We start from the raw sequence: 23,709 nt of genomic DNA, 5'->3' as shown, positions 1-23,709 counted from the left end.
AAACACTGGAAGTTTTTGTTGTTTTCTTTCTCAAATCCAAAGTTTTTACTAGCGCCTTTTTAAATGGCAGTTTTTCTGTCATCTTTATAGGTTGTTGTAAGTTAAGGTCCTAGTATGATACAATTCTACTCTAGAGAACTGGGCATCTTGATCTATGACTATTTTCTGGACAAGGAAAAACAAAAGAAAAAGAATGTCAGTGTTTCCTTCTTTTTTTTTTTTTAAAGAAAAAAAAAGTTCGTACAATTCTCAGTTCAGTAATTCCCTGACATATAAAACTAAAGTTTTTCATGTATGGAGTTACCCTTGAATAAGTCAAAGAATTTGAACCTGATGTTCTCCAGATGTGTTAAAAATCACTCTTCAGTCAGTATGGCCTACAACTGTGCTAAGTGGGAGATTAAGAAAACTAAAATTCCATTATATATATGGAAGACTCCAAGTTGGGGAAGACTGACCTAATCTATTATATACATTTTAACAGCTCTCTACAGTCTCAAATTTGCTATGGTGTTCCATGGAGACTACTAATTGAGATTCTAGGCATTAAATATGGGATCTTTAACATGCAAATCACTGACCTAATGGCCCTTGAAACTATAGACCAATACTACCTTATTGGCAAAACAAGGCTCAAAAGACACATTAATTACAAATGCTTATGAAAAAGGTCATTTTTTTAAAAAAATGAAAAATATTCTAGGTTGGTTGCACTTTTGCACAGTTCGAGCCAGGAGTGCTTAACTCTTTCCTTGCCTGATACTAGATAAGAATGGATTGTTGTTCCTCCTCCACAATATTTCAGACAGATATTTTGAAATAGAGTATATTTAGAATGTTGGAAAATGAGTTTGGATGGGATCATTTTTAATAGAAAAAGTATAATAGGAAAAGATGTAAGGATTCTTACTTAGCCATTCAAAACCACAATTGTCCATAAATCACAGCTATAACATATTTGACTTCTTTTATTTGTGATATATAAATTTTATTTAAATAAATAAATAAATTTTATTTGACCATAAGAAAGGCTGAGTGCAAAATAATTGAGGCCTTTGAACTATGGTGCTGGAGAAGACTCCTGTGAGTCCCATGGACTGCAAGGCGATCAAACCGGTCAGTCCTAGAGGAGATCAACCCTGACCAACCCTTTAGAAGGCCAGATCCTGAAGATGAAACTCAAATACTTTGGCCACCTAATGAGAAGGAAGGACTCACTGGAGAAGAGCCTAAATGCTGGGAAAGATTGAGGGCAAAAGAAGAAAGGGACGACAGAGAATGAGGTGGGTGGATGGAGTCACTGAAGCAGTAGGTGTGAGTTTAAATGGAGACCAGAAGATGGTAGAGGACAGGAAGGTCTGGAGGAACGTTGTCCATAGGATTGTGATGGATCAGACACAACTTCGCAACAATCAACAACAAAAAATTTGTGATTTGTTTTCATTGGGATAAAATCTAGCTATGGAGATATGACTATTCCATTTAGGCCTTTTTGGTTGGAAGTGGGATTTTATACTTTTTCAAGATGTACTATTATTTGGTCTTGCTATCATAACCTGGGATTAGGCAAAGACCAAGAGCATACAAAGTCTTTTCCTTTTATGACAGTCTCCCCATTAATGAAAGGATGAATGTCAGTCATAAGGAACTGCTCTCCACCTATTTACATACTATATTTATTTATATGATCCTTTAGTGGAGTAAGTCATGTAGCAGAGTCATGTGAACCTACAATAGTAAAGGTAAAGGTTCCCCTCGCACATATGTGCTAGTCATTCCCGACTCTAGGGGGCGTGCTCATCTCCGTTTCAAAGCCAAAGAGCCAGCGCTGTCCAAAGAGGTCTCTGTGGTCATGTGGCTGGCATGACTAAATGCCAAAGGCGCACAGAACGCTGTTACCTTCCCACCAAAGGTGGTTCCTATTTTTCTACTTGCATTTTTTACGTGCTTTTGAACTGCTAGGTTGGCAGAAGCTGGGACAAGTAACAGGAGCTCAACCCGTTACGTGGCACTAGGGATTTGAACCGCTGAACTGCCGACCTTTCAATCGAAAAGCTCAGCATTTTAGCCACTGAGCCATTGAGCCCCTTTCTACAATAGTAAGATCCCCTTATTGTAGATGTAGGTGACAGATGCTTTGATAGAAGAAATCACTATTCACTCTGGTGTACTTACACTTCCTCTTCTTCACATGTTTCTTTTCATGTGGTGATCATAAGAACTAAATGGTATTTTGCTGTCCATGTAGCAGTGGTGGGTTGCTACCAGTTCTCCCCGGTTCTTGCGAACCAGTAGTGGAAATTTTGAGTAGTTTGGAGAACCGGTAAATACCACCTCTGCCTGACTCCATCCCCAATCTATTCGCTGCCTCCTGAGTCCCAGCTGATTGGCTAGAAGGAAAAAAATCAGGGCTCACTTGACAAAGAAGAGAAAAAAAAAAACAAGACACCTTAGCTTTAAATTGAGAAGCCAAGAAGCCTTCCAACTGATCGGCTAGAACCGGTCTGCTCCTTGTAAACTGCTTGGTGGTGGTAGATTGGCAATTGAGGCCAAGCTGCCTGAAAGCGGTTTCTGATGCTCTCGGTGGTGGCAGAGTGGCAAAAAACTGTTTAAATTCTTGCCGTGGCACTTCAAAGGGCCGTCCTACAGCTGATCAGTGGTAAAAGGCAGTGTGGTGGTAGACGGGTGTGCTCTAAAAACAAATGGGTAGACCGGTACGGCTCTGCAATCAGTTAAAAGCCTAGTAGACCAGTACCTCTACTAAATCCTAAAGAATTGTCACATGACCATCAAGCCACACCCACAAAATAAGCCACGCCCACAGAACCAGTAGTAAAAAAATTTAGAACCCACGCTTGCCATGTAGGCTATGTTTAGGTTTTGCAGAGCTCGAAACGGAAGCATTGTCTCATTACCTTACAGCAATTTTTCAGAAACTTCTGGCAAGATTTTGGATAGGAAAAACTTCTGAATTTACCAAGCATTACTCTTGTCTCCCAATTTATCCCTAATAATCTACCTACTCACAATTCCATAGTGAGATGGTATCATAATATTGCTTAGCTAATCAAATTAATCAAAGTATAAAAATTGCAGCAAATGAAGGAATGTAACCAATTTTGTGAGGACTTTTGAAAAATCATTAAAAACAGTAACAAGCTGTCATGATCAATAACTCAAGCTGTCTTACTGCTCAGATGATAATTTAGAGGAGGATTTTCCTTTTCCTTACCAGATCCTTTAGAGCCATCAAATTTAGAGGATTCTAATGGCTTTAGTGAAGCAGTTCCCTCAGCCTTGTATTGTAAAAGCCAATGTCAGGGATTTAAAATACTTACTAAAAGGTTGGGAGTCACAGAACCACCTGGTTATTGAGCTATTGAACAGGCCTTGGTAGTACATGAGTCCCTGTAAGATATTATTTGGCAGGTTCTAATTTAATGCTGCATGGTTGTTCTGAATGTTTATCATTTATTTCTGGTTGTTCTGGTTTTTGATATGTAAAGCACTCATATGGGGGGGTGTCTTGTTTTGACATACATTGTTTAATACGTACAATTGCTCCTGTAGATGAATGCTCTGTCTGCTTCACTGAAGTCTTCCGGGTGCGCTTCAAGGTTTTGGTCACCACCTTTAGAGCGCTCCATGGCTTAGGACCTGATTATTTACGGGACCGCCTACTACCACCAATAGCCTCCCACTGGCCGGTACGCTCTCATAGAGAGGGGCTCCTCCGGGTGCCGTTGGCCAAACAATGTCGACTGGCGGCCCCCGAGGGAGAGCCTTCTCTGTGGGGGCACCTACTATCTGGAACGAGCTCCCCCCGGAGATACGGAGGATCCCGGATCTGCGCACCTTCCGCCGCGCTCTTAAGACCTTTTTATTCCACCAGGCGGGCCTGGCCTAATCTTTTCCCTCTTTTTAATTATGCAAATTTTAATCGGTTTTTAAATGATTGGGGTGTTTTAATTTGTCTGGGCCAAATTGTTTAATTCAATTTTACTTTGTTTTTAAATTTTGTATCTATGTATTTTTACTGTTTGGTTGTTCACTGCCCTAAGTCCCTTGGGAGTAGGGCGGTATATAAATCAAATAAATAAAATAAAATAAAAATAAAGTCATTTACACATCATTTCCAACCATTGTCACTTGAAATACTCTCACTGTAGTAATAGAAGACCAGACTTCTGCTTGCTTTCAGGTGTTATTTCAAGCCAATCAATCACTCATCAATGAAGGGAGGTTTAAAACATGTGCAACAAGTCCCAAGATCATCACTGAGAAGTTCAAAGTCAATTTCAGAACAACAGCAACATCATTACATTTTCTTTTCATAGATAGAAAACCTTTCCTTGTTATGTAAACATGGATTTTGAAAGGCATGAAACTGCTGTATTTCTTTTTATTTGCAAGAGAGATGCCTGTCAACTTTGGCATCACTCATTAGTCATCTGGGAGATGATGACTACACAGGCAGGGATTTGATTTCAAACTTCATTGAAAAATTGTCCTCAGAAAATCACTGGACGGTACAAATTAAAAGAATACATTCTGTGTGACAAGATAAGTTAGACATTTCTTGATGGTGACAACCTTAGTTCACTAAGAGTTTTCACTATGGTACTTTTTTATGATGATCAAGAACCAAGCACGTAGCATACCAATCTTTCTCTATCCTTACAGATATTCATGTACTTATTAACCCCATGTAGATTTATAATATTCTGTTTTGAATTCTAGGGTAGGTAACCATATTGCACAATAACTGATGTTTGCATGTTCAGGTCCAGCTCAAGTCTTGCCATTTGAGACAGCAGGAACAATGACTTCATAAGTCACATCCAGATGGTTAAGACCGAGGTCTGGATGAAACAGCTTGAATTTTGAAATCACTGGAGTCACAGAGATCAGATCCCCACAGCTCCAGATTCATGGATTTTAATCCTAATCCTGATAGTTTGTTGTCCCTCTGTTGAGAGTGCTACTCCCTCTACATAAAAAACCCAAAATCTAAAGAAACTGAAAGAAGTGTGAACACTTATGAGGTAATTATTTACGTGGATGTTACAGGGGTAGGGTCAGGGGTGGGCTTCAAAAATTTTAGCTAGGGGTTCTCTGCCCAGTTGCTGGGTGGGCGTGGCTATGGTGGGTGTGGCCTATGGGGCCTTTTGCACCATGATGGGGGAGGGGCGTTTTTGCCCTCTCTGGGCTCCGGAGGCTTTGTTCGAGCCTCCGGGAGGGCAAAAACGGCCTCCCCAGGCTCTGAGGCCCTCTGGAGGCCGGAAATGGGCCCGAACTTCTGGTAGGCCCATTTTTTGCCCTCCCCAAACCTCCACATGCGCCCTGCACTTATCTGCATCCAAAACAGGGCACATGGGGACTCCTGGGAGGGGCGGGGTGGGTTGGGTGGGGCCAGCCAGGAGTGGGATTTGGGGGTTCTCTGAAGTGCACAGAATCTTAGCTAGAGGTTCTCCTGAATGCCTGCGAACCCCTAGAAGCCCACCCCTGGGTAGGGTACAGTTTGTGAGTTTTCCATTTTGTGCAATTAGCTAATAGTCTGCTTTCTGTAATGATCTGATCAATATCAATTGTATTTGGGGTATGGTATTATATTTGAGCATCTGTTTATTTTTTTAATCAAATATTTATGACTGCTCATCCCACAAACGTGACCCTGGGTGGCATACCATAAAACCAACAATTAAAACTTTCTTTTTAAAAAAAATTGAGAGTACTGTAATACTGAAATTACTGAATTGACTTCCTTTCAAGCCTTGCCTAGCCATCTGGCTACTCTGACCTCTGCTGATCCTGATGACCCCCTATTGCTTTATCCACATGATCCTGACTACTGAGATCAAACTATGTGTCCTTTGAATGGTAATGATATTTTTGCTTAATTAATCTACATGAGGCCTCTTTCAGTACTTATCTTGGACTGCTTGATGGCCATTTATGGGAGAGGAAACATACAATGTCATGCCCTCCACCCTGAGTTCTTCCATTAAGCCATCTATTTCATTCAACACCTGCCTGTATGGCCATTTTACTCAACATGGTCTCACTTTGAGAAACCCCTCTCAAGAAGGCATTGTTGCTGTCAGAAGTAGGAAAGTGACCATATGGATCGGGGTGTCAAACTCGATTTCATTGAGGGTTGCATCAGGGTTGTGTTTGACTTCGTTATGCATTAACTCTGAGCCTGCACAATGTCTGCAGTGATGATCCTATTATCGGGACTCCATAAACTAGGTATGGGAATAATAACCTTTTTATATCCATGCCCATTCCAGAAAATCTACAAAGGTGTTTTTTTTTAAAAAAAATATTATATGGGTATAATTGTTCATATCCCACTTTCCGATCCTTAAATTCTCCAAGAATTTGAAAGGAGAGTAAAACGTCAATCAAGAAGTTTCATTGGCTGAAGTGGTTTAAACACGAGTTCCATCGTTAACCAAGATATCATAATAATTTGAGTTATAGCATTAATAGTCATAGAGCAATTTAGTATTAATTCAGAGAACATTTTACTGAGAGAGATTTTAATTTTGCATTGGATGATATTCAATGGCTCATTTCTCCATCTATGAAACAGAACTTATGGCAAGGATAGATAATATGTTGGACTAGTCTTCTTGCTCTATTTGCCTTTAATATTTTTTAAAAATCCTTTTTTAAAACTAAAAAGCAAAACTCATGACATTTATATGTTGCAAAGCAAAGCACGAACCTTCAGCTGATTATTCAATGGTGAAGGGGAATGGCAGGTAGGCAGCATAGGAAGTTTTGACAGGAATTCACCCTATTTATTTGCTTTTTCTCTATGTTTTAAAACCAATTTTATTCAATTTGAAAGAAAGACAAAATAAAAATTAACAAAAAAATGGTTAAAAGTTCAAAGGGAGGAAAAAGACAAAAAATGATCAAAAAAGAAAAAAGAAAATAAAAAGAAATACAAAAAGAATGATTTCTGTACATAATATATAAAGTATAATAAAGTAATATAAGTAAATATAAGTAATATAATAAAGTAACTCTAAATTAAAACAAAAACATCATATAAACAATATATCCACTAAAGAATAAAACTATGTAGCAAACTAGACACCTATTCAAAATGTAAACATATAACTAAAAAAAACCATCTCTTTCATTATACATAATAAAATGAAAATTCATATTTCTATAATGAATATCTATAACAAATCTAATTAGCAAATCGCAAAATCAAAATTTCATTTTTATCTTTCTCGAGCAAGAAGTCCAAAGTGATCTCCACATAGAAATAAAACTAGATAAACTTTTATCTTTCCTCAAAGTACTCAGTTTTGCCATCTCTGCACCTGTTTGCATTCTGAATGACTAATGACAGATATAGAAGAAGCAACTTTTGAAACTGTGGATTCCTGCTCTGGAGCGGGGTGGGACCACAAGACCCCCAAGATTCCTTCCAATGCTATGGTTCTATGTCCCAAAGGTGCTTTTTCAGGAGGCAACTGGATTTTCTTGTTTTTTCTTTTGAAGATGTTTCCAAGAAACGTCTTCAGCTCTGACAGGATAGTGGGGAATGGAAGGATTCTGTCAGAGCTGAAGAAGCTTCTTGGATGAGAAGTGAAACGTCTTCAAAAGAAAAAACAAGAAAGTTCAGTTGCCTCCTGAAAAAGCACCTTTGGGACAACCATGACCTAGATCAGGGGTCTCCAACTTTGGCAACTTTAAGACTTGTGGACTTCAATCCCAGAATTCCTCAGCCAGCAAAGTCTTAAAGTTGCCAAGGTTGGAGACCCCTGATCTAGATGACTGAGACTCTCTACAGATAATGGTTCTATGAATTTATAGTCTTCACCTCTTCAGCAGAACCTGTAAGTGTGCTCATAGCGTGTTTTCAAAATTTCAAATATGTCTACCGGGCTCCCCAAGTAATCTGCATATTGCAATTTAGGATGTGAACATGTAAAAAGCTAATGCCTTAAGGCAGTGGTCCCCAACCTTTTTATCGCCGCGGCCTGCTGAGCGTGCGCAGGGGTGGGGGCACGGCCCAGGAGCTTTTGCGCACGGCCCATTGCGCACGGCCCAGGAGCCTTTGCACTGCAGCGTTCATGTCCCCCGGCCGCTGCGCGGCCCGGTGCCAGGTACTCCACGGCCCGGCACCGGTCTGCGGACCGGGGGTTGGGGACCACTGCCTTAAGGGATACATTCTTTTTCTAGCACAGACTTATTTTATTTGGGCATTTTAAAGCTTCCTCCAGATAATCTTGCCACATCTGACAAACGATTCCCAGTCTGACCTCAAGACATTTGTTAAAATAAATACTAGACTGTTGAAGGCTATTAGGGGACATGGCAATGTTAGTATATTAGCATACTATTTCTATACAGGATAACATCTGAACAACAACAAAAACTGTTAACATTCTTTACCAAGCTATTATGACTCCAAAATAGGATAATGAGGCTGATGTGACTGCAACTCTAATCTCCTAGGAGAAAAATTAAGTTAATAACATTTTTTTAAAAAAAGGAAGACAAGTTCAGAATACCTACTTCACATTTTCTCTTTTGTATTCCTGGCCACAGGAATTCCTGCGATTTTTAATCTCGTGTCTTTATTTTTTACATTTTGGAATTGTTCCTTGTTAATTTGAAGTTGATTAAGCAAAGGACGAAAAGAGCATTTCTTTTCTCTCTTTTTGTTTGTGCAGTGTTACAATAATTTAATTTTCTGCTAGTAGAGTGAGACTTTTGCTTTGTGTGTGTGTGTGTGTGTGTGTGTGTGTGTGTGTATTACAAATTATTCTAAAAATATGAGTTCCAGGTATATTAGTAAAGAATATATGGATGGTATCTATTTCTTTAAAATGATATATATTAGTTAGAATGGAAATATGCGAAGAGTGCTAGATTCGAGTGGTTGTAATATCCACAGCCACTCAGTCTTGACAGGGTCCTTATTTTACCGACCTCAGAAGGATGGAAGGTTGAGTCAATCTTGAGCCTGGTGAGATTCAAACTGCCAAATTGCAGGCAGCCGGCAGTCAGCAGAAGTAGCCTGCAGTACTGCATTCTAACCACTGCACCACCACAGCTCTTATATAGTCACAAGAAGCTGACTTTGGGCTTTGATCCCATATATATTTGTCTTTATTTTGCACAAACCTATGGGGCTTCTACTTCATTGTTATACATTCTAATGTATTCATATTCCTTTATGGGTTCACTTCCTCAAAACCAGACATTCCAATGTATTTTCCATACATTGGATGCAATTTTACTGCCAAAAACCCCAGAACAGGATCTTTGGCTATATCCATCTATTTATTGGTGAGTTGTACAGTACATAGTTTTTTTTCCCACTGAATATGTGTTAGACATATATACAGAAAAGTATAAGAGATACTTCTTTTGTTAAAGATGTCTGTCTTAATAACAATCATTTTATGTAAATTACTCTAAAATCCCAAAGAGTTGGCAAGATCAAAGAAGCAGGAATAGCATGGATTTTAGTAAGATACCTATAATATTGGGGATAAATGCAGAATCTTGAAAAATGTAATAGTCATTTCACAGTTACAGTGTGAATAGTAACGTTCCAGTTGTAGAGAGTTAATTAAGATGGAATTTTTATGAAATGCTTTTCCAGATTTTTCATCCCCTACCTTACCACTTCTAAGATAAATGTTCAAGGTCTGTGCCACAATATGTTGGACTCATACATACTTTTATGTACAGTTGTACTAGATCAGTCCTTTGAGTTCAATATCTTGTGTCTATTGTGGACAGTCACAACTGGAAAAGTACCAGTATATCACAAACATATAAAGAGTTGACTTTTTTTCCTATTAATGTAAAACAAACTAAGGTTGCAGGCTTAATTAAAGAGCTTTATTCCCCATTGTCTACCAACTAAGTGGATTCAAGAAATAGTTTACGATGTTACTGTATACTGTATTGCTATCAAGTTTATCCTGATCTGCCCTGAGGACTTTGTAATTGTCCAGCAAAGTTCTTAAGTCATTAAATTTAATCTGCTTATACAGACAATGCTGCAAACAAGCAGACTCACAGAGCCAAAACATAAGGGAACAACCTTCTGCTACTGTTTTTATTTAGAGGTTTAAAAGTGTGTTGCTTTTGATTTCAGATATAGCATCTAGTCATCCTGATTATAGCAGGATGACCTCTGGTTATCATTAGGAAGAGAAAAGGAGTTATTCATATCTCTGTTTATTTTTTCTCACCCAAAGAAAAAAAATCTGCTACCAGCAGTTTACCTCCTTGCAACAAGCAGCAGAAGCCCTTGCAAAATAGCTGAGAGCAAAACATCTGAGAGTCGGGAGGCTGATCCAATCAACTTGTGCTAATTAGGCTGTGCTGAAGCTGAAATGAGCTGTTTCTTCTTGCTGTTTGCTGCAAGGAGATAAACTGCTGGGAGGCAGAGGGCAAAGGGTGGGGGGCAGTGGGTGGGCGGGGCTACATGCGGTAGCCCCGTCCTATAAGCCCCACATCTATAAGATGCATCTAAATTTTCACCCCCTTTTAGGGGGGAAAAAGGTGCATCTTATACTCCAAAAAATACGGTAAATGAATGTTCAAACTGATCTATGAGGAGATCCATTTCTATGGTGTCCAGGCTATAATATAAAGAGCAACTTCCAAAACTTTCATCCCAATAGGGGAAGAAATTCAAGCAAACACACAAGTGACTATCCACTAACAGGTAGCAGGAATGCAATTTAAATTCATTTTTTTTATTTTTAAAAAGATAATTTTTGTATGCTTCAAATGATTTTCTTTCCTTTAAAGTTTGCTAGGAATAGATAACAGACTCATAAAGCTGTCATTTTTAAAATTGCACTTTTAAAAAATAAATAAAGCATTGGAGACACCGGGCTAGGCATTCCGGTTTTAAAGAAACAGCTGGGTATTTTTTAAAATGATTTATTATTGCCACTCTCCTTCCTGTTTTACACTTTATTTCTTTCCAACTCCCCTCTCCCCCCCCCTTATGAATACCATCTGGCCATAGTGATTTACTGCGCTTGGATTTCAAGGAGTTGCTTCGTGAATCCTCAAATTATCACAATAAAAATATAAGTTGAAAAACTTAATGATACTTCAGGACTAATCTTTCCAGGGAAGTTTGCATCATTTCAAGCATTTATATAGGGAGAGTGAATTAAGCCATGTAGTGATACCCTCCAGGAACAATTCTCTTTTGAAGACAGAAGATGTCTTGAAAACATTTTCTTGAATTTAGCCCACTTGGCTGGATGCTTCAAATACTTCATGGGGAAGGAGGAGCCTGGATAGCTCAACAGACTAATAGCCTGTTATTAACATTCAGCTGCCTGCAATTACTGCAAGTTCGAATCTCCCCAGGCTCAAGGTTGACTCAGCCTTCCATCCTTTCTAAGGTAGGTAAATTGAGGACCCAGTTTGTGGGGGGAATAAGCTGACTTTGTATAAAATATACAGAAGTATGAAGGCTATTGCTTAACACATTGTAAGCTTCTCCGGAGAAGGGCAGCATATAAATCTAATTTAAAAAAAAGTCTCTTATTTATCTAAGCTGCTGGGGGAAAAGGACCCACTCATTTTGCTGGAGAGACTGAGATATCAGTCTTAAGTAGAAGTGGCAGTATTATCCTTAGCTTTCTCAAGTCTGGCTGTGTCCAGATGTGTTGAATTACAACTCCCATTAGTTCCAGAGAGCAGAGCAATCCAGTGTATCTGAAAGATACCAGGCTGGGGAAGTTACCTTATATGGAGAAACTCTGTAATTATAGGCTAATCTCAAGAATTCCATTCTGTGATAAGGCGATCAGGAACATGGTAGCCTTACAGCTTCTTATGTATTGGGATCAGAGGTGGTATTCAGCAGGTTCTGACCAGTTCTGGAGAACCGGTAGTGGAAACTTTGAGTATTTGGGAGAACCGGTAAATACCACTTCTGACTGGCCCCGCCCCATCTATTCTATGCCTTCTGAGTCCCAACTGATCAGGAGGAAATGGGGATTTTGCAGTAACCTTCCCCTGGAGTGGGAATGGAGATTTTACAGTATCCTTCCCCTGGAATGGGGAGGGAATGGGGATTTTGCAATAACCTTCCCCTGGAGTGGGGAAGGAATGGAGATTTTACAGTATTCTCCCCCTGCCATGCTCATCAAGCCATGCCCATTAGGCCATGCCCACAGAACCGATAGTAAAAAATTTTGAATCGCACCACTGATTGGGATGAAATTGTTCTTTTGGTTCCATTTCAATTGTGAATTCTGTTGAAATATGATAGTGTGTAGAGAGCCAAGAAGATGACCTTGGAGAAACAAAGCAGAGAAAATGATTGCAAAAACAAACTAAAACCGAAGAAACAGAGAAAATATGAGAAAAAAAAGTGACTCCTCCTTAACTCAGTAGAATAGAACCCAGAAGGACATGAAGGTGCTGTAATTCTAGCTAGACCTGTGCAGTCTGATTAGATTTATGTGTGCTTATAACCCCCAGGTATTGATTCACAAATGATGTATGTGCTAAAGGGTGCATTTGTACAACTTATATGCCAATTGACATGGCAGTCCCTTATTCTTTGATTATAACCCATCTTGAATATCTCTGCCCATAGAAAAAGGGCTTGAAATGGTAACTGGTGCAAAATGCAGGAGTCAAGCTGTTAAATTGTGCAAAATCACATAATGCTTATACCAAAGAATCTATTATCTTAGAGACACCATTTAAGGTGGTGATATTGATCCTAAAAAGCTTAGAAATGATCACCTAAAGCACAGTTTGTCAGGGTTCCAAGTAGCACCCTTAACTGAAGAAAACTCTGAGGCTTGGATTTCCTCAAAGTCACACTTTATTAGAGATACCATATTGGCACATCTGGGAAACTCAAATCTGAAAGCTTCCAGGGTTTCCTCACCCAGAGGAAAGTTCAAGTCCCTGCCCAACACCCACAAGTCCATCACATGGTCCAATTACAGCATGGTCCCAACTAGACAGGCATCCCAGTTCTAGCTTCCCAGGTGCAGGGCAAGACGGCCTTGACTTTCTGAGAAAAGAATGTTATTATGACTACCTATCATCCATGCTCCATACAATCACCCCTCCCAATTTCCCACAGCAGTAAATATGGCAGTCCTGAAGGCCCAGATGTAAAAGATGGCTTCCAGGTCTGACACAGTTTTTCTCCCACTATGAACCTGATTGATTATTAGGATCAGCAGATGAGGCACTTCCAAAATGTTCCTCCTATCAAAAACTTGGTTATCTGGTATGCAGGAGGGGGGGGTTTCTCCTATGGCTCCCAGACTGTAGATGACTTTCACCAGAGAAATGTATAAACAGCCTCCCCCACCCCAACTTTCTGAGTACTTAGGGAAATACTATAGTTAAAAAAAAATACATTTCTTTTGCCAAGCTTTTAACTGCTAATTAATTTCCATTTGATGGATTTTATTATCCTTTCTATTTTGTATTTATTTCAATTACCATCAAGACTTAAGTGCTTATGTAAGCAGGAGTGGAATGGTATAAATTTAATAAATAAATAATGATTTGGGGAAGATTGTTCTGGTGCTTAGTTTGGGTTTTTTTTTGCAAAAGATCAAACTATCTCCCAACCATTCTAAATCTTTTTTAAAATCCAGTTGAGATTACTTTGGATTGTGGTGACTATTCTTTGGTGCTTTCTGAAGTTGGTTTTCCTCCAAATGGCTCATTACCCAACTAGGTAACTTCATCAGTGCTAGAAAGGAGTGGGGTTTGTTCTCTGTCATGTACAAGTGGTTTGCCCTGTTGGTGTTCTTGGTAGTTCCCTGATTAGGCTATTGTTTATTATTTGATTGTTTCTCTGTGCTTTGATTGGGTTGCAATGACCCTAATCTTTCTTATATATACCATAGGATCATATATTTTTTTCTTTAAATAAAAGCCAATAAAACTGAATTTCTCTACCTACAGATACAACACAATTGTACAAGCTCTGGTTTTATGGCCTCTAATGACTAGTGGGTGACATCTTTTACTTGAGTATTCCTTCTAGAAAAACTACTTGAAGTGTGAAGTTTTACTGTATTAACAGTAAGGTAAAGGTAAAGGTAAAGGTTCCCCTCACACATATGTGCTAGTCATTCCTGACTCTAGGGGGCGGTGCTCATCTCCGTTTCAAAGCTGAAGAGCCAGTGCTGTCCGAAGATGACTCCATGGTCATGTGGCCGGCATGACTAAATGCCAAAGGCGCATGGAATGCTGTTACCTTCCCACCAAAGTGGTTCCTATTTTTCTACTTGCATTTTTTACATGCTTTCAAACTGCTAGGTTGGCAAAAGCTGGGAAAGTAATGGGAGCTCACCCCGTTATGCAGAACTAGGGATTTGAACAGCTGAAGTGCCGACCTTTCGATTGACAAGCTCAGTTGTTAAGTTAGTCACACGGTTGTTAAATGAATCTGGCTTCCCCATTGACTGCTTGTCAGAAGATCATAAAAGTTGATCACATGACCCCGAACATTGCAACTGTCATAAGTACATACCAGTTGCCAAATGTTTGAATTTTGTTCATGTGGGATGCCGCGGAAGTTGTAAGTGTGAAAAACAGTCATAAGCAGAGCTTGTATTCAGCAGGTTCTGACCAGTTCTAGAGAACAGGTAGTGGAAATTTTGAGTAGTTTGGAGAACAGGTAAATACCACCTCTGACTTGCCCTGCCCCCATCTATTCTCAGTCCCAGCTGATCAGGAGGAAATGGGAATTTTGCAGTAACCTTCCCCTGGAAGGGGGAGGGAATGGAGATTTTACAGTATCCTTCCCCTGCCATGCCACCAAGCCACGCCCACCAAGCCATTCCACGCCCACCAAGCCACACCCACAGAACCGGTAGTAAAAAAATTTGAATCCCACCACTTTTTCCAGTACTGTTGTAACTTTGAACGGTCACTAAATGAAAGATTGTAAGTCGAGGATCACCTGTAGCAAGTTGTGTGTATGTGTATTATGCAGTCTGGAATGTGTGAGATATCCAAAACTGTATTTCCAAAAAGTATTTCAGAGATTCAAAGCTGTGCAGGCAACATTCCTGTTTTTTGAAAAACCAATACCTGTATTGTTGTTTATATTAAATTCACAATGAAGAGAACAATAACATAAAAATCATTTCAGAAAGAAAACTTGTTCCAACTCACAAATCAGGAACAGTCCACGCAAAGCCCAACAGTTAGAAACTTAATTTTCTTTAACTCTAGTCTCAATATTTGTAGAGCAACTTTATCCATTTTTAATTTTTGTTTCGGTAATTGTAATTCTAAGAAGCACACATTTAAGATTTCAGAGGAACCTTGTTTAATCTCTATTCACCTCAGTGTCAAATTGCTTTTTAGAGTTCCTACATGCACTGTTATATATTGATTCACATTCTGGTGCATGGTTGATTTTTATACCTTCAGAATAAGGGAATTATAATTATAAAGAAGGCTGTTTTTATAGTCTTCCGATATTCTGCCACAAAGAATATTTAAAACAGACTTCCAGCTTGTGCCACATATTTTTGATGACTGTATACATCAATCTTTTTCAAGCAAGTTCATTTCTATCACTGTTCAGTGATAGAAATCTTTTCACCTATGATGAGAAATAGTGAAGATATCAGGACAAAGGAAAAAGAAATAAGAATTTGTAGAATCTAATATATAGAAGCTACACTTAAATAATTCTCTGATACGGGAAGAAAGAGAGAATAGAAATATGAACACAAACCTACTGCTTCTCCAAATGCCTATATTATTTAAATCTTGGGAATGAAATCCAGACCCACTTACACCTTAGCAAGTAGCATCATCTAATAACACGTGAATGAGAAGAAGATAAATAGGAAGAAGCAAAACTGATTTGTAATTGGATGGGAGACAATAGAAGGCCCAGTTCTTCAGGTTAGCCTGGAAAATAAAATACTAAAAAAAAATCTCATTAGGATTTATTAACTACTACTCTATATGGAGAGATGTGTACTGTGTTTAATGTATATGTACATTATGCCAGTTGAAATACCATATTTAAAGCAAATCTCAAATGCAAAATGGATTGGAGTGTACCAGATAATATTTAATTTACTCAAGATGGAAATAATGGCAGTCCCTTGTTCAAACTTGTCCAGTTTTAATTGGTCCCTTGTTCAAAATTATGCAATGTACAATAAATAAGGTATTGGGCTAGAAATCAAGAGACTGTGAGTCTCTTGGTGGCTGAATCAGCTTGGTGGCTTTGGCCCAATCACACACACTCTCTCTCAGCCCAAACTCATTTTATAGGATTGCTGCTGTGGGAAAAACAGGAGGGAAAGGAATATTGATATATTCTCCTGCCTTGAGTTGTATATTAAAAAAAAAGGATTAAAATATTTTATTAAAAAATCAAAACTCTTGTCACTTTGAAAAAAAGAATGAAAAGAAGGGGAATATTGAATTTGCCGTTTTCTATAAAACTGGAATGATTGAAAGACAAACATTGTTTTTGTCCAATGAAAGTACCTTAGGCTCTTTGTAAATAGTAAATAATATTTTAGGGATAGTATCTTAAGATGGGCGACTGTTAGTAACCATAAGCAAAGAGAACACACAGATCCAACAAAATCACTTCTAGGAATGCAGTTGCCCTGAAAATTATGGAACCACCTGAATAGAATCAGGACAGGCAAATTGAAATGTTTTTGAATTTTAGTAGCGCTGGTTAGTAGTTGGGCTGTTGGTTTGAGGTCCAAGCTTGGCAATTTGGTTGCAAACATTTTGTCACCTTTGGAGGAGACATCATCAGTGCGCTTTGAATTGTCACACTAGCTCGGAGCTCAAACCACCAGCCCAAAGTGGGGAATAGCCAAGAGGCCGCAATGAAACTGTGGTATACTGGAACAAACTGTAACACATATAGTTCGAGAATGTCCCCTCAGGAAAGGCACCTGGGATGATCTCACCACAGCCACACCAGAAGTAGTTAGATGGTTAACTTCCTTAAATATCAAATTATAACATCTATCCCATTGCAATTCCTAACAGTGAGAATAATTAACCAGTGGAATAGCTTGACTTCAGAAGTTGTAGGTGGTTCATCACTGGAGGTTTTTAAGAAAAGACTGGACAGCCACCTGTCTGAAATGGTATATAGCCGTGATGGCGAACCTATGTCACGCGTGCCACAGGTCGCACACGGAGCCATATTGATGGGCACGCAAACTCAGCTCGGGTGCACATGCACATGCCAGCCAGCTGATTTTCGGGCCTTCTGGGCCCACTGGAATTCGGCAAACAGGCCATTTCCGGCCTCCGGAGGGCCTCCGGGGGGGTGGGGAAGGCCATTTTCACCCTCCCCAGGTTCCTAGAAAGGCTCTGGAGCCCGGGCAAAAAAATGGGCCCACCGTGCCATCACGTGCCAAAAACGGGGGAAGCACGGGGGGTTGCACACACATGCCCAGGGGCGGGGCGCATAAAATTATGGGTGTGGGCACACACATGCGCAACCCCCCCGTGCTCCCCCTGCTTTTGGCACGTGATGGCAAAAAGATTAGCCATCACTGGTATATAGGGTTTCCTGCTTCCAGGCTCCCTTCCAACTCTATTCTGATTGATAATTACTCCCTTCACTGTTTTCCATCTGCCCTGTACAGAAATATGATTCTGCCCTGTACAGAAATATGGTTATCTATTTCATTGGCTTATGGGCTATAACTTCATTTAAGTAAAAGATTAATGAGTTTATTTCTTACGCCTATTATTTTATACTCTCAATTCCAATAGTCACTTTCTTTTCATCCACAGAGAGATATTATCATTCATCAATACCGTTTCTTTCTTTCTTTCTTTTTTGCACAAAATCCCTCAACATCTTTGCCTAAAATTGCCCATTAATTCTCATGAGAGGATTAATGTTCATTTTGTAAACATTATGTCTCAAAATAAAAGTTATAAACACTGTTTTAAAACATTGGATTTTCTTTAAAATGATGCTCTAATTTTCTGACATTATTATCAACCCACAATAATAATCTGACTTTGTGAAAAATGTGTTTTATTTTGTAAAAGATACAAACATTATGAAAACATATTTAAAGGCAGGTTAATTTAAAATCCCAGCATCCATATATATTCAACACGGAAAATGTGTTGAATTGTATTTTCTGATTTATGGTACCTGATAGGAAAATGGGGCTCCAGAGTTGGGAGGGAGGGAGGGGGGAGAGAGCGAGAGGGAGGGGGAGAGAGAGAGAGAGAGGAAGGGAGGGAGAGAAGGAGGGAGGGAGAGAGAGAGAGAAAGGGAGGGAGGGAGAGTGGGATTTCTATATTCATTTAAATTGCATTTCCCATTCATGCTTAATTATTGCTCCTTCAGAAGGATACTGTGTAGATGAGAATACCCTAATAGGATTTTAATTAACAATTAGGTGACATTTTCTCTAGACAGTCATGAAAACAAATCCACTGGTTGGAGTTTTATGGTCCTGAGTATAGCTGTATGTGTTGTTTTTTTTTTAAATAACATCAATATTTATTTGTGAATGAATGAATGAATGAATGAATGAATGAATGAATGAATGAAATAATCTACATTGCTGCCACACTTGAATAATGTAACTTCTGTGTCATCACAGGAAAAACAAAACAAAATCCCAAGATAAAAATAATAGTCAATAATAACCAAAACTCAATGAGAGGTAACTTGGTCTCAGGCACAAAGAATCAGAACTACACATTAAGATCAAACCGGTTGTCCCCGGTTTGGACTGGTTCGCAAGAACCGGTAGTAAAACCGGCGGGAGGTCCCACCCACCGCCCCGGATGTCATCATCAATTATCTGCGCATGCGTAGAAGCAGGGCGTACGTGCTTGCTTTGCTTGCGCATGCGCGATCCCGTTGCGAACCAGTAGTAAAGATAAGTAGAACCCACCCCTGATTAAGATTCAGTTAAGCTGATATATTTCTCATGCATGTACCCAAGAATCTAGTCAACTAACGGTCATTAAATTAGCATGCACACATTCAACCTTTCATATACAGGGCTCCATTATCCCCCAGAACTTTGTTAGTGTGCTAGGAATTATAATAACAGCATTTCATCTGATGGGGAAGGAGCAGTGAGAAGGGTCAAGACGGTGGGTGTGACCATATATTCCAAGCTCCCACCCATTTTTAACATGTTTACTAAGACCACTATCTTGACATTTTTATGATTTCCTCCCAATGACCATCAATAACAGAGATGGTAACATTTAAAGGATAAATGAAGTGTTTTTGCATGTTTTTTCTCCAAAAGAACAAAAATTAAAACTCTAAACCAGGGATGTCAAACTGGAGACCCACACCAGCTCCACAAATGAGGAAAACGTCATGAAATGTCACATGAGGGCAATGTGACGCTGCAAGTTTGACACCTGTGGTCTAAATTCTAGTCCTGTTAGTCTTCTCTACACCCAACAGGTTACAGGTTAATGAAAGAAAGCAATATGTATATGTATGTGTATGTCTCTCTCTCTCTCTCTCTCTCTCTCTCTCTCTCTCTCTCTCTCTCTGTCTCTCTCTGTCTCTATCTCTATCTCTATCAGAGGTGGGTTTCAGCAGGTTCTGACCAGTTCTGGAGAACTGGTAGTGGAAATTTTGAGTAGTTCAGAGAACCGGTAGTAAAAATTCTGACTGACCCCGTCTCCATCTATTCTCTGCCTCCCAAGTCCCAGCTGATTGGGAGGAAATGGGGATTTTGCAGTAACCTTCCCCTGGATTTGGGGGGGGGGAATGGAGATTTTACTGTATCCTTCCCCTGCCACGCCCACCAAGCCATGCCCACCAAGCCATGCCACGCCCACCAAGCCACACCCACAGAACTGGTAGTAAAAAAATTTGAAACCCACCACTGATCTATATCTATATCTATATCTATATCTATATCTATATCTATATCTATATCTATATCTATATCTATATCTATATCTATTTTTCTAGCTATCTATCTATCATCTATCTATCTATCTATCTATCTATCTATCTATCTATCTATCTATCGCCATATTTTTTTAGTTTGCAAATCAGCCAAGTCATCTTTCTCCTCCCAAAATTATACTTATGAGGCAATTCAAACCTTTGACATGCCCTCTTTTGTCCCTGAAAAAAGATGCATGATTTCTGAGCCAGGAGCATCCTATTACTAAGGAAGTTTCGATTTCCTCACATTGCCAGACCATCAGGGCCCAGGGTCTCTCCTGTAAGATAGATTAACTTGTGTCCCAAATGAAGAGTGCTCTACTTAGAGTCGATGGAATGGTGTGCTGATGAAAGGTGCTGTTAAAAGCCTAGGCGAGAGGAAAACAATTCTCCTCGGGCAAAGCGAACAGCTTAATTTATTGGAGTACTAACAGGCACATTTTCATTATCATAAATCTGTATGGCATACATGCTCTCTCTCTCTCTCCTCTCTCTCTTTCTCTCTCACACACACATACACACCACATTCCCTGCACACTGACAGCTTCCTGCTTCCTGGAAAAGGTCCATGTCACATCCAAATCCATTAGACCATTTTAAAAGGAAGGTTAAAACTGATACATTAGTGGAGGTTATACATTACATGCATTTCTCACAAGTCATTCCAGTGGCTGTCCTAATTACAATTATGATATTAAAAACAATAAAAGTCCAGCTAGAGAGGACAATATCCATAAAAGCAAAACATGCATGGAATATTGACTGAAACAGCTGCCGTCGGAAATGACTTTACATTCTCAGCTACTTTCACATCCATGTTCAGTGTCTGCACATACCAAAGGACAGTTGTGTTTCTTCTATTCACAAAATGTATTAGGCATTAAAAACCTGTGACCAGGATATCTATGTGTGCATGTGTTTAATTCATAATTGCACAGAATTCAATACTCTACTCTGATTTTCTCTTTCACCATCAATTTACATGGTAAAGGACCGATTTATGCTTTTCACTTTTGGGAAATTACATAATTTCCATATCAAGCGGAGTAATATTTTGAGGATTCAGATTAACAAATGGTAATGTGTATTGCGTTGCATGTTTTGTTTTGTTTTTGGGTATTCCCTTTTTAATTAGTTTTGTTTAATGTAATAAATTGACAAGCCAGCAGCCGAGCCCTGAAGTGACCGCCCCCAGTCAAGGCAATGATGGAATAACATAAAATTTTCAAGAGGTTATTTTGTGCTCTGCATAGCTGAATGCTTACATGGCTTTCTCCCTTGGGTTAACACTAGATTAGCTATAAAGCAGAGGCTCTATCTTGATAATTAAATTATTTATTTCATTTGTATACTGCTACAACTCATTAAAATTTACAATAGCAAACCATTTACAAACAGATGTTACAATTATACAAAGAACAAAAATTCAACTTAACTGGCATTTAAATATACAACGGTAATCACTAGAAACATCTAACCCAACATACGACATTAACTCTAAAAAAACCTCCGTTGTGATGGCTTTAGGGCAATTCCACGATGCAGCCTCAGCTCCTGACCTCCCATGGTCTTATCAGCTCTTTCTTAAGCCAAATTCAGGAACTGCAGTCCAGATTCCAGTAGGTTGTCAGTGAGGTGGTGCTCAGTCCAATCACAAGGGCTACTATGGGTAGCCCTTGGTGAGATTGAAATAATTTAACAACTGGTTTTCTGCCCTAATGACCGGCTGGGTGGACTTGGTCATGGTGGGCATGGCCAGGAGGTGTGACAGGCAGCACTCGGCCTTGTGCACCCCCCTGGGAACAAAAATGGGCTGCGGGGGGATGCCCCGCCCCCGCCCCCATTTTGGGCCTAGGAGGCCTCCCTGAAGCCTCCTGGGAGGAAAAACGGGCTGCAGGGGGGTTGGGTGCACTGCCCCTCATGCCCTATTTTGGGCCTAAGAGGCCTCCCTGCACTTACCTGGGAGCCAAATGGGGCGCATGGGGACTCCTGGAAGAGGCGAGGCTGGAAGGGGTGGGGCCAGCCAGTAATTTAACTACCGGTTTGCCTGAACCAGCCCAAACCGGCTGGCTCACACCACTGGGGTCATTGCAAAATTTGACTGGCCTTTCCCTTATTTCTTGCTGTTCTCATCCATGCAGAAAAATAGCAAGCTTTTTTGGCTGGCTCTTGTAAGGACCGATTCATCAGTATCTTTCTTTTTCTTTTATGGATTGTTCCTTCCTCACCAGTCCCTGTACGTATCTTTTGCTATCCCAGATGTTTGCACACATGGATGTCTTCATACCCCCTCCCTTTGTTATCTCTAAAGAAGACTCTTTTTCTTTTCCTCCTTATTGTAGCTTCATTACTCTGATGCTAAAATATTCAAAGCAGCAGGGGAACAGCCATGCTTTGGTTCCAATCTTCCTCTGTAGGTCTGTTGAAATTTGGAACCAAGAAGAAGTAACAGTTCAGATTCATAGTAACAATATGGCAACATTCCTATGTTGTACCTATTAAAAACAATTAAGAAATGGGAAAGGAAGCTTTGCAGTACTATGGAGGGGGCAGAGGGAAGCAAGAGGTATATGTTCCTGACCCAAAATGAAAAGGTTTGATGGGCCATGATCTTCCAGGATTGAGGATGGTTCATTCACTTAACAGGCCATTGTTAGATCAATCCAATTATTATTTTAAAAATTGTGAACAGAAAACCTAACCTACAATGAAATGGGCAACAAAACAGCTGCTGGAGAGGAGCAGTGTGCCAGGCACTGCAGCCAATCAGAGCTGGGGCTGCTACTAAAATGGATGAAGTGCTGAGAACCATGTGCTTTGATGGGGTTAAGATGGAAAACAGCCATTTTGAGTTGAAGCTTTACAATGCATTTGCAATGGGTGTGTAATTATGGGTCAAACAGAAAATTTATAATTGACCCGATGGAAAAATGCTAAAATTGGTACAAAGCTGAACCATGGAGGCTGGTCCACAAAGGGGATGCCAGAGAGAAACACTTCCTCTGGCTAGAATGGGACAACTTGCCATGACCAACTTGCCACAGCCATCTTGCGGTGGCCAGCTCACCATGGCCATTTTGCTGCGGCCAACCCAATGTGACCATCTCACCACTGTGGCCAACTTGCTGTGGAACAACTCGCCGTGGGACAATTCCATGTGGGATAATTCAACATGATAAATGTTATCCATCACTGTTTCTTTGACATTATTTCCATTGACAAACATGGACCCCATAATTAAGATATTCTCTTCCATGAGCTGAAATGGAAAGAACCTGGAACCTAAGGTACCTCTTTGGGATTCCTTGTCTGGGATATTATGATCCTAAATGCTTTCAGATGTTACAGACACCATTCCTAATGTTGATTTCAACATTAGTTGCATAGGATTTTGAAGAATGTACTTGAAAAACCTTTGGAGCAGGAGTGAAATCCAGCAGGAGTGGAAATTTTGAGCAGTTTGGGAACCAGTAGCGGAAATTTTGAGTAGTTCGGAGAACCGGCAAATACCACCTCTGACTGGCCCCAGAGTGAGGTGGGAATGGGGATTTTGCAGCATTCTTCCCCTGGAGTGGGGGGGAATGGAGATTTTGCAGTATCCTTCCCCTGCCATGCCCACCAAACCACATCACGCCCATCAAGCCACATCCACAGAACCGGTAGTAAAAAAATTGGATTTCACTACTGCTTTGGAGGCCATCTGATTAGGGAAGGTTATATATTTTACAAACATTTTTAAGAAGCATACCTTT

This window comes from Pantherophis guttatus, chromosome 8, assembly GCF_059756535.1.
Source record: "Pantherophis guttatus breed Tessera chromosome 8, ASM5975653v1, whole genome shotgun sequence".
In the NCBI taxonomy this organism is placed as follows: Eukaryota; Metazoa; Chordata; class Lepidosauria; order Squamata; family Colubridae; genus Pantherophis; species Pantherophis guttatus.
This window is presented reverse-complemented; position numbering follows the sequence as displayed.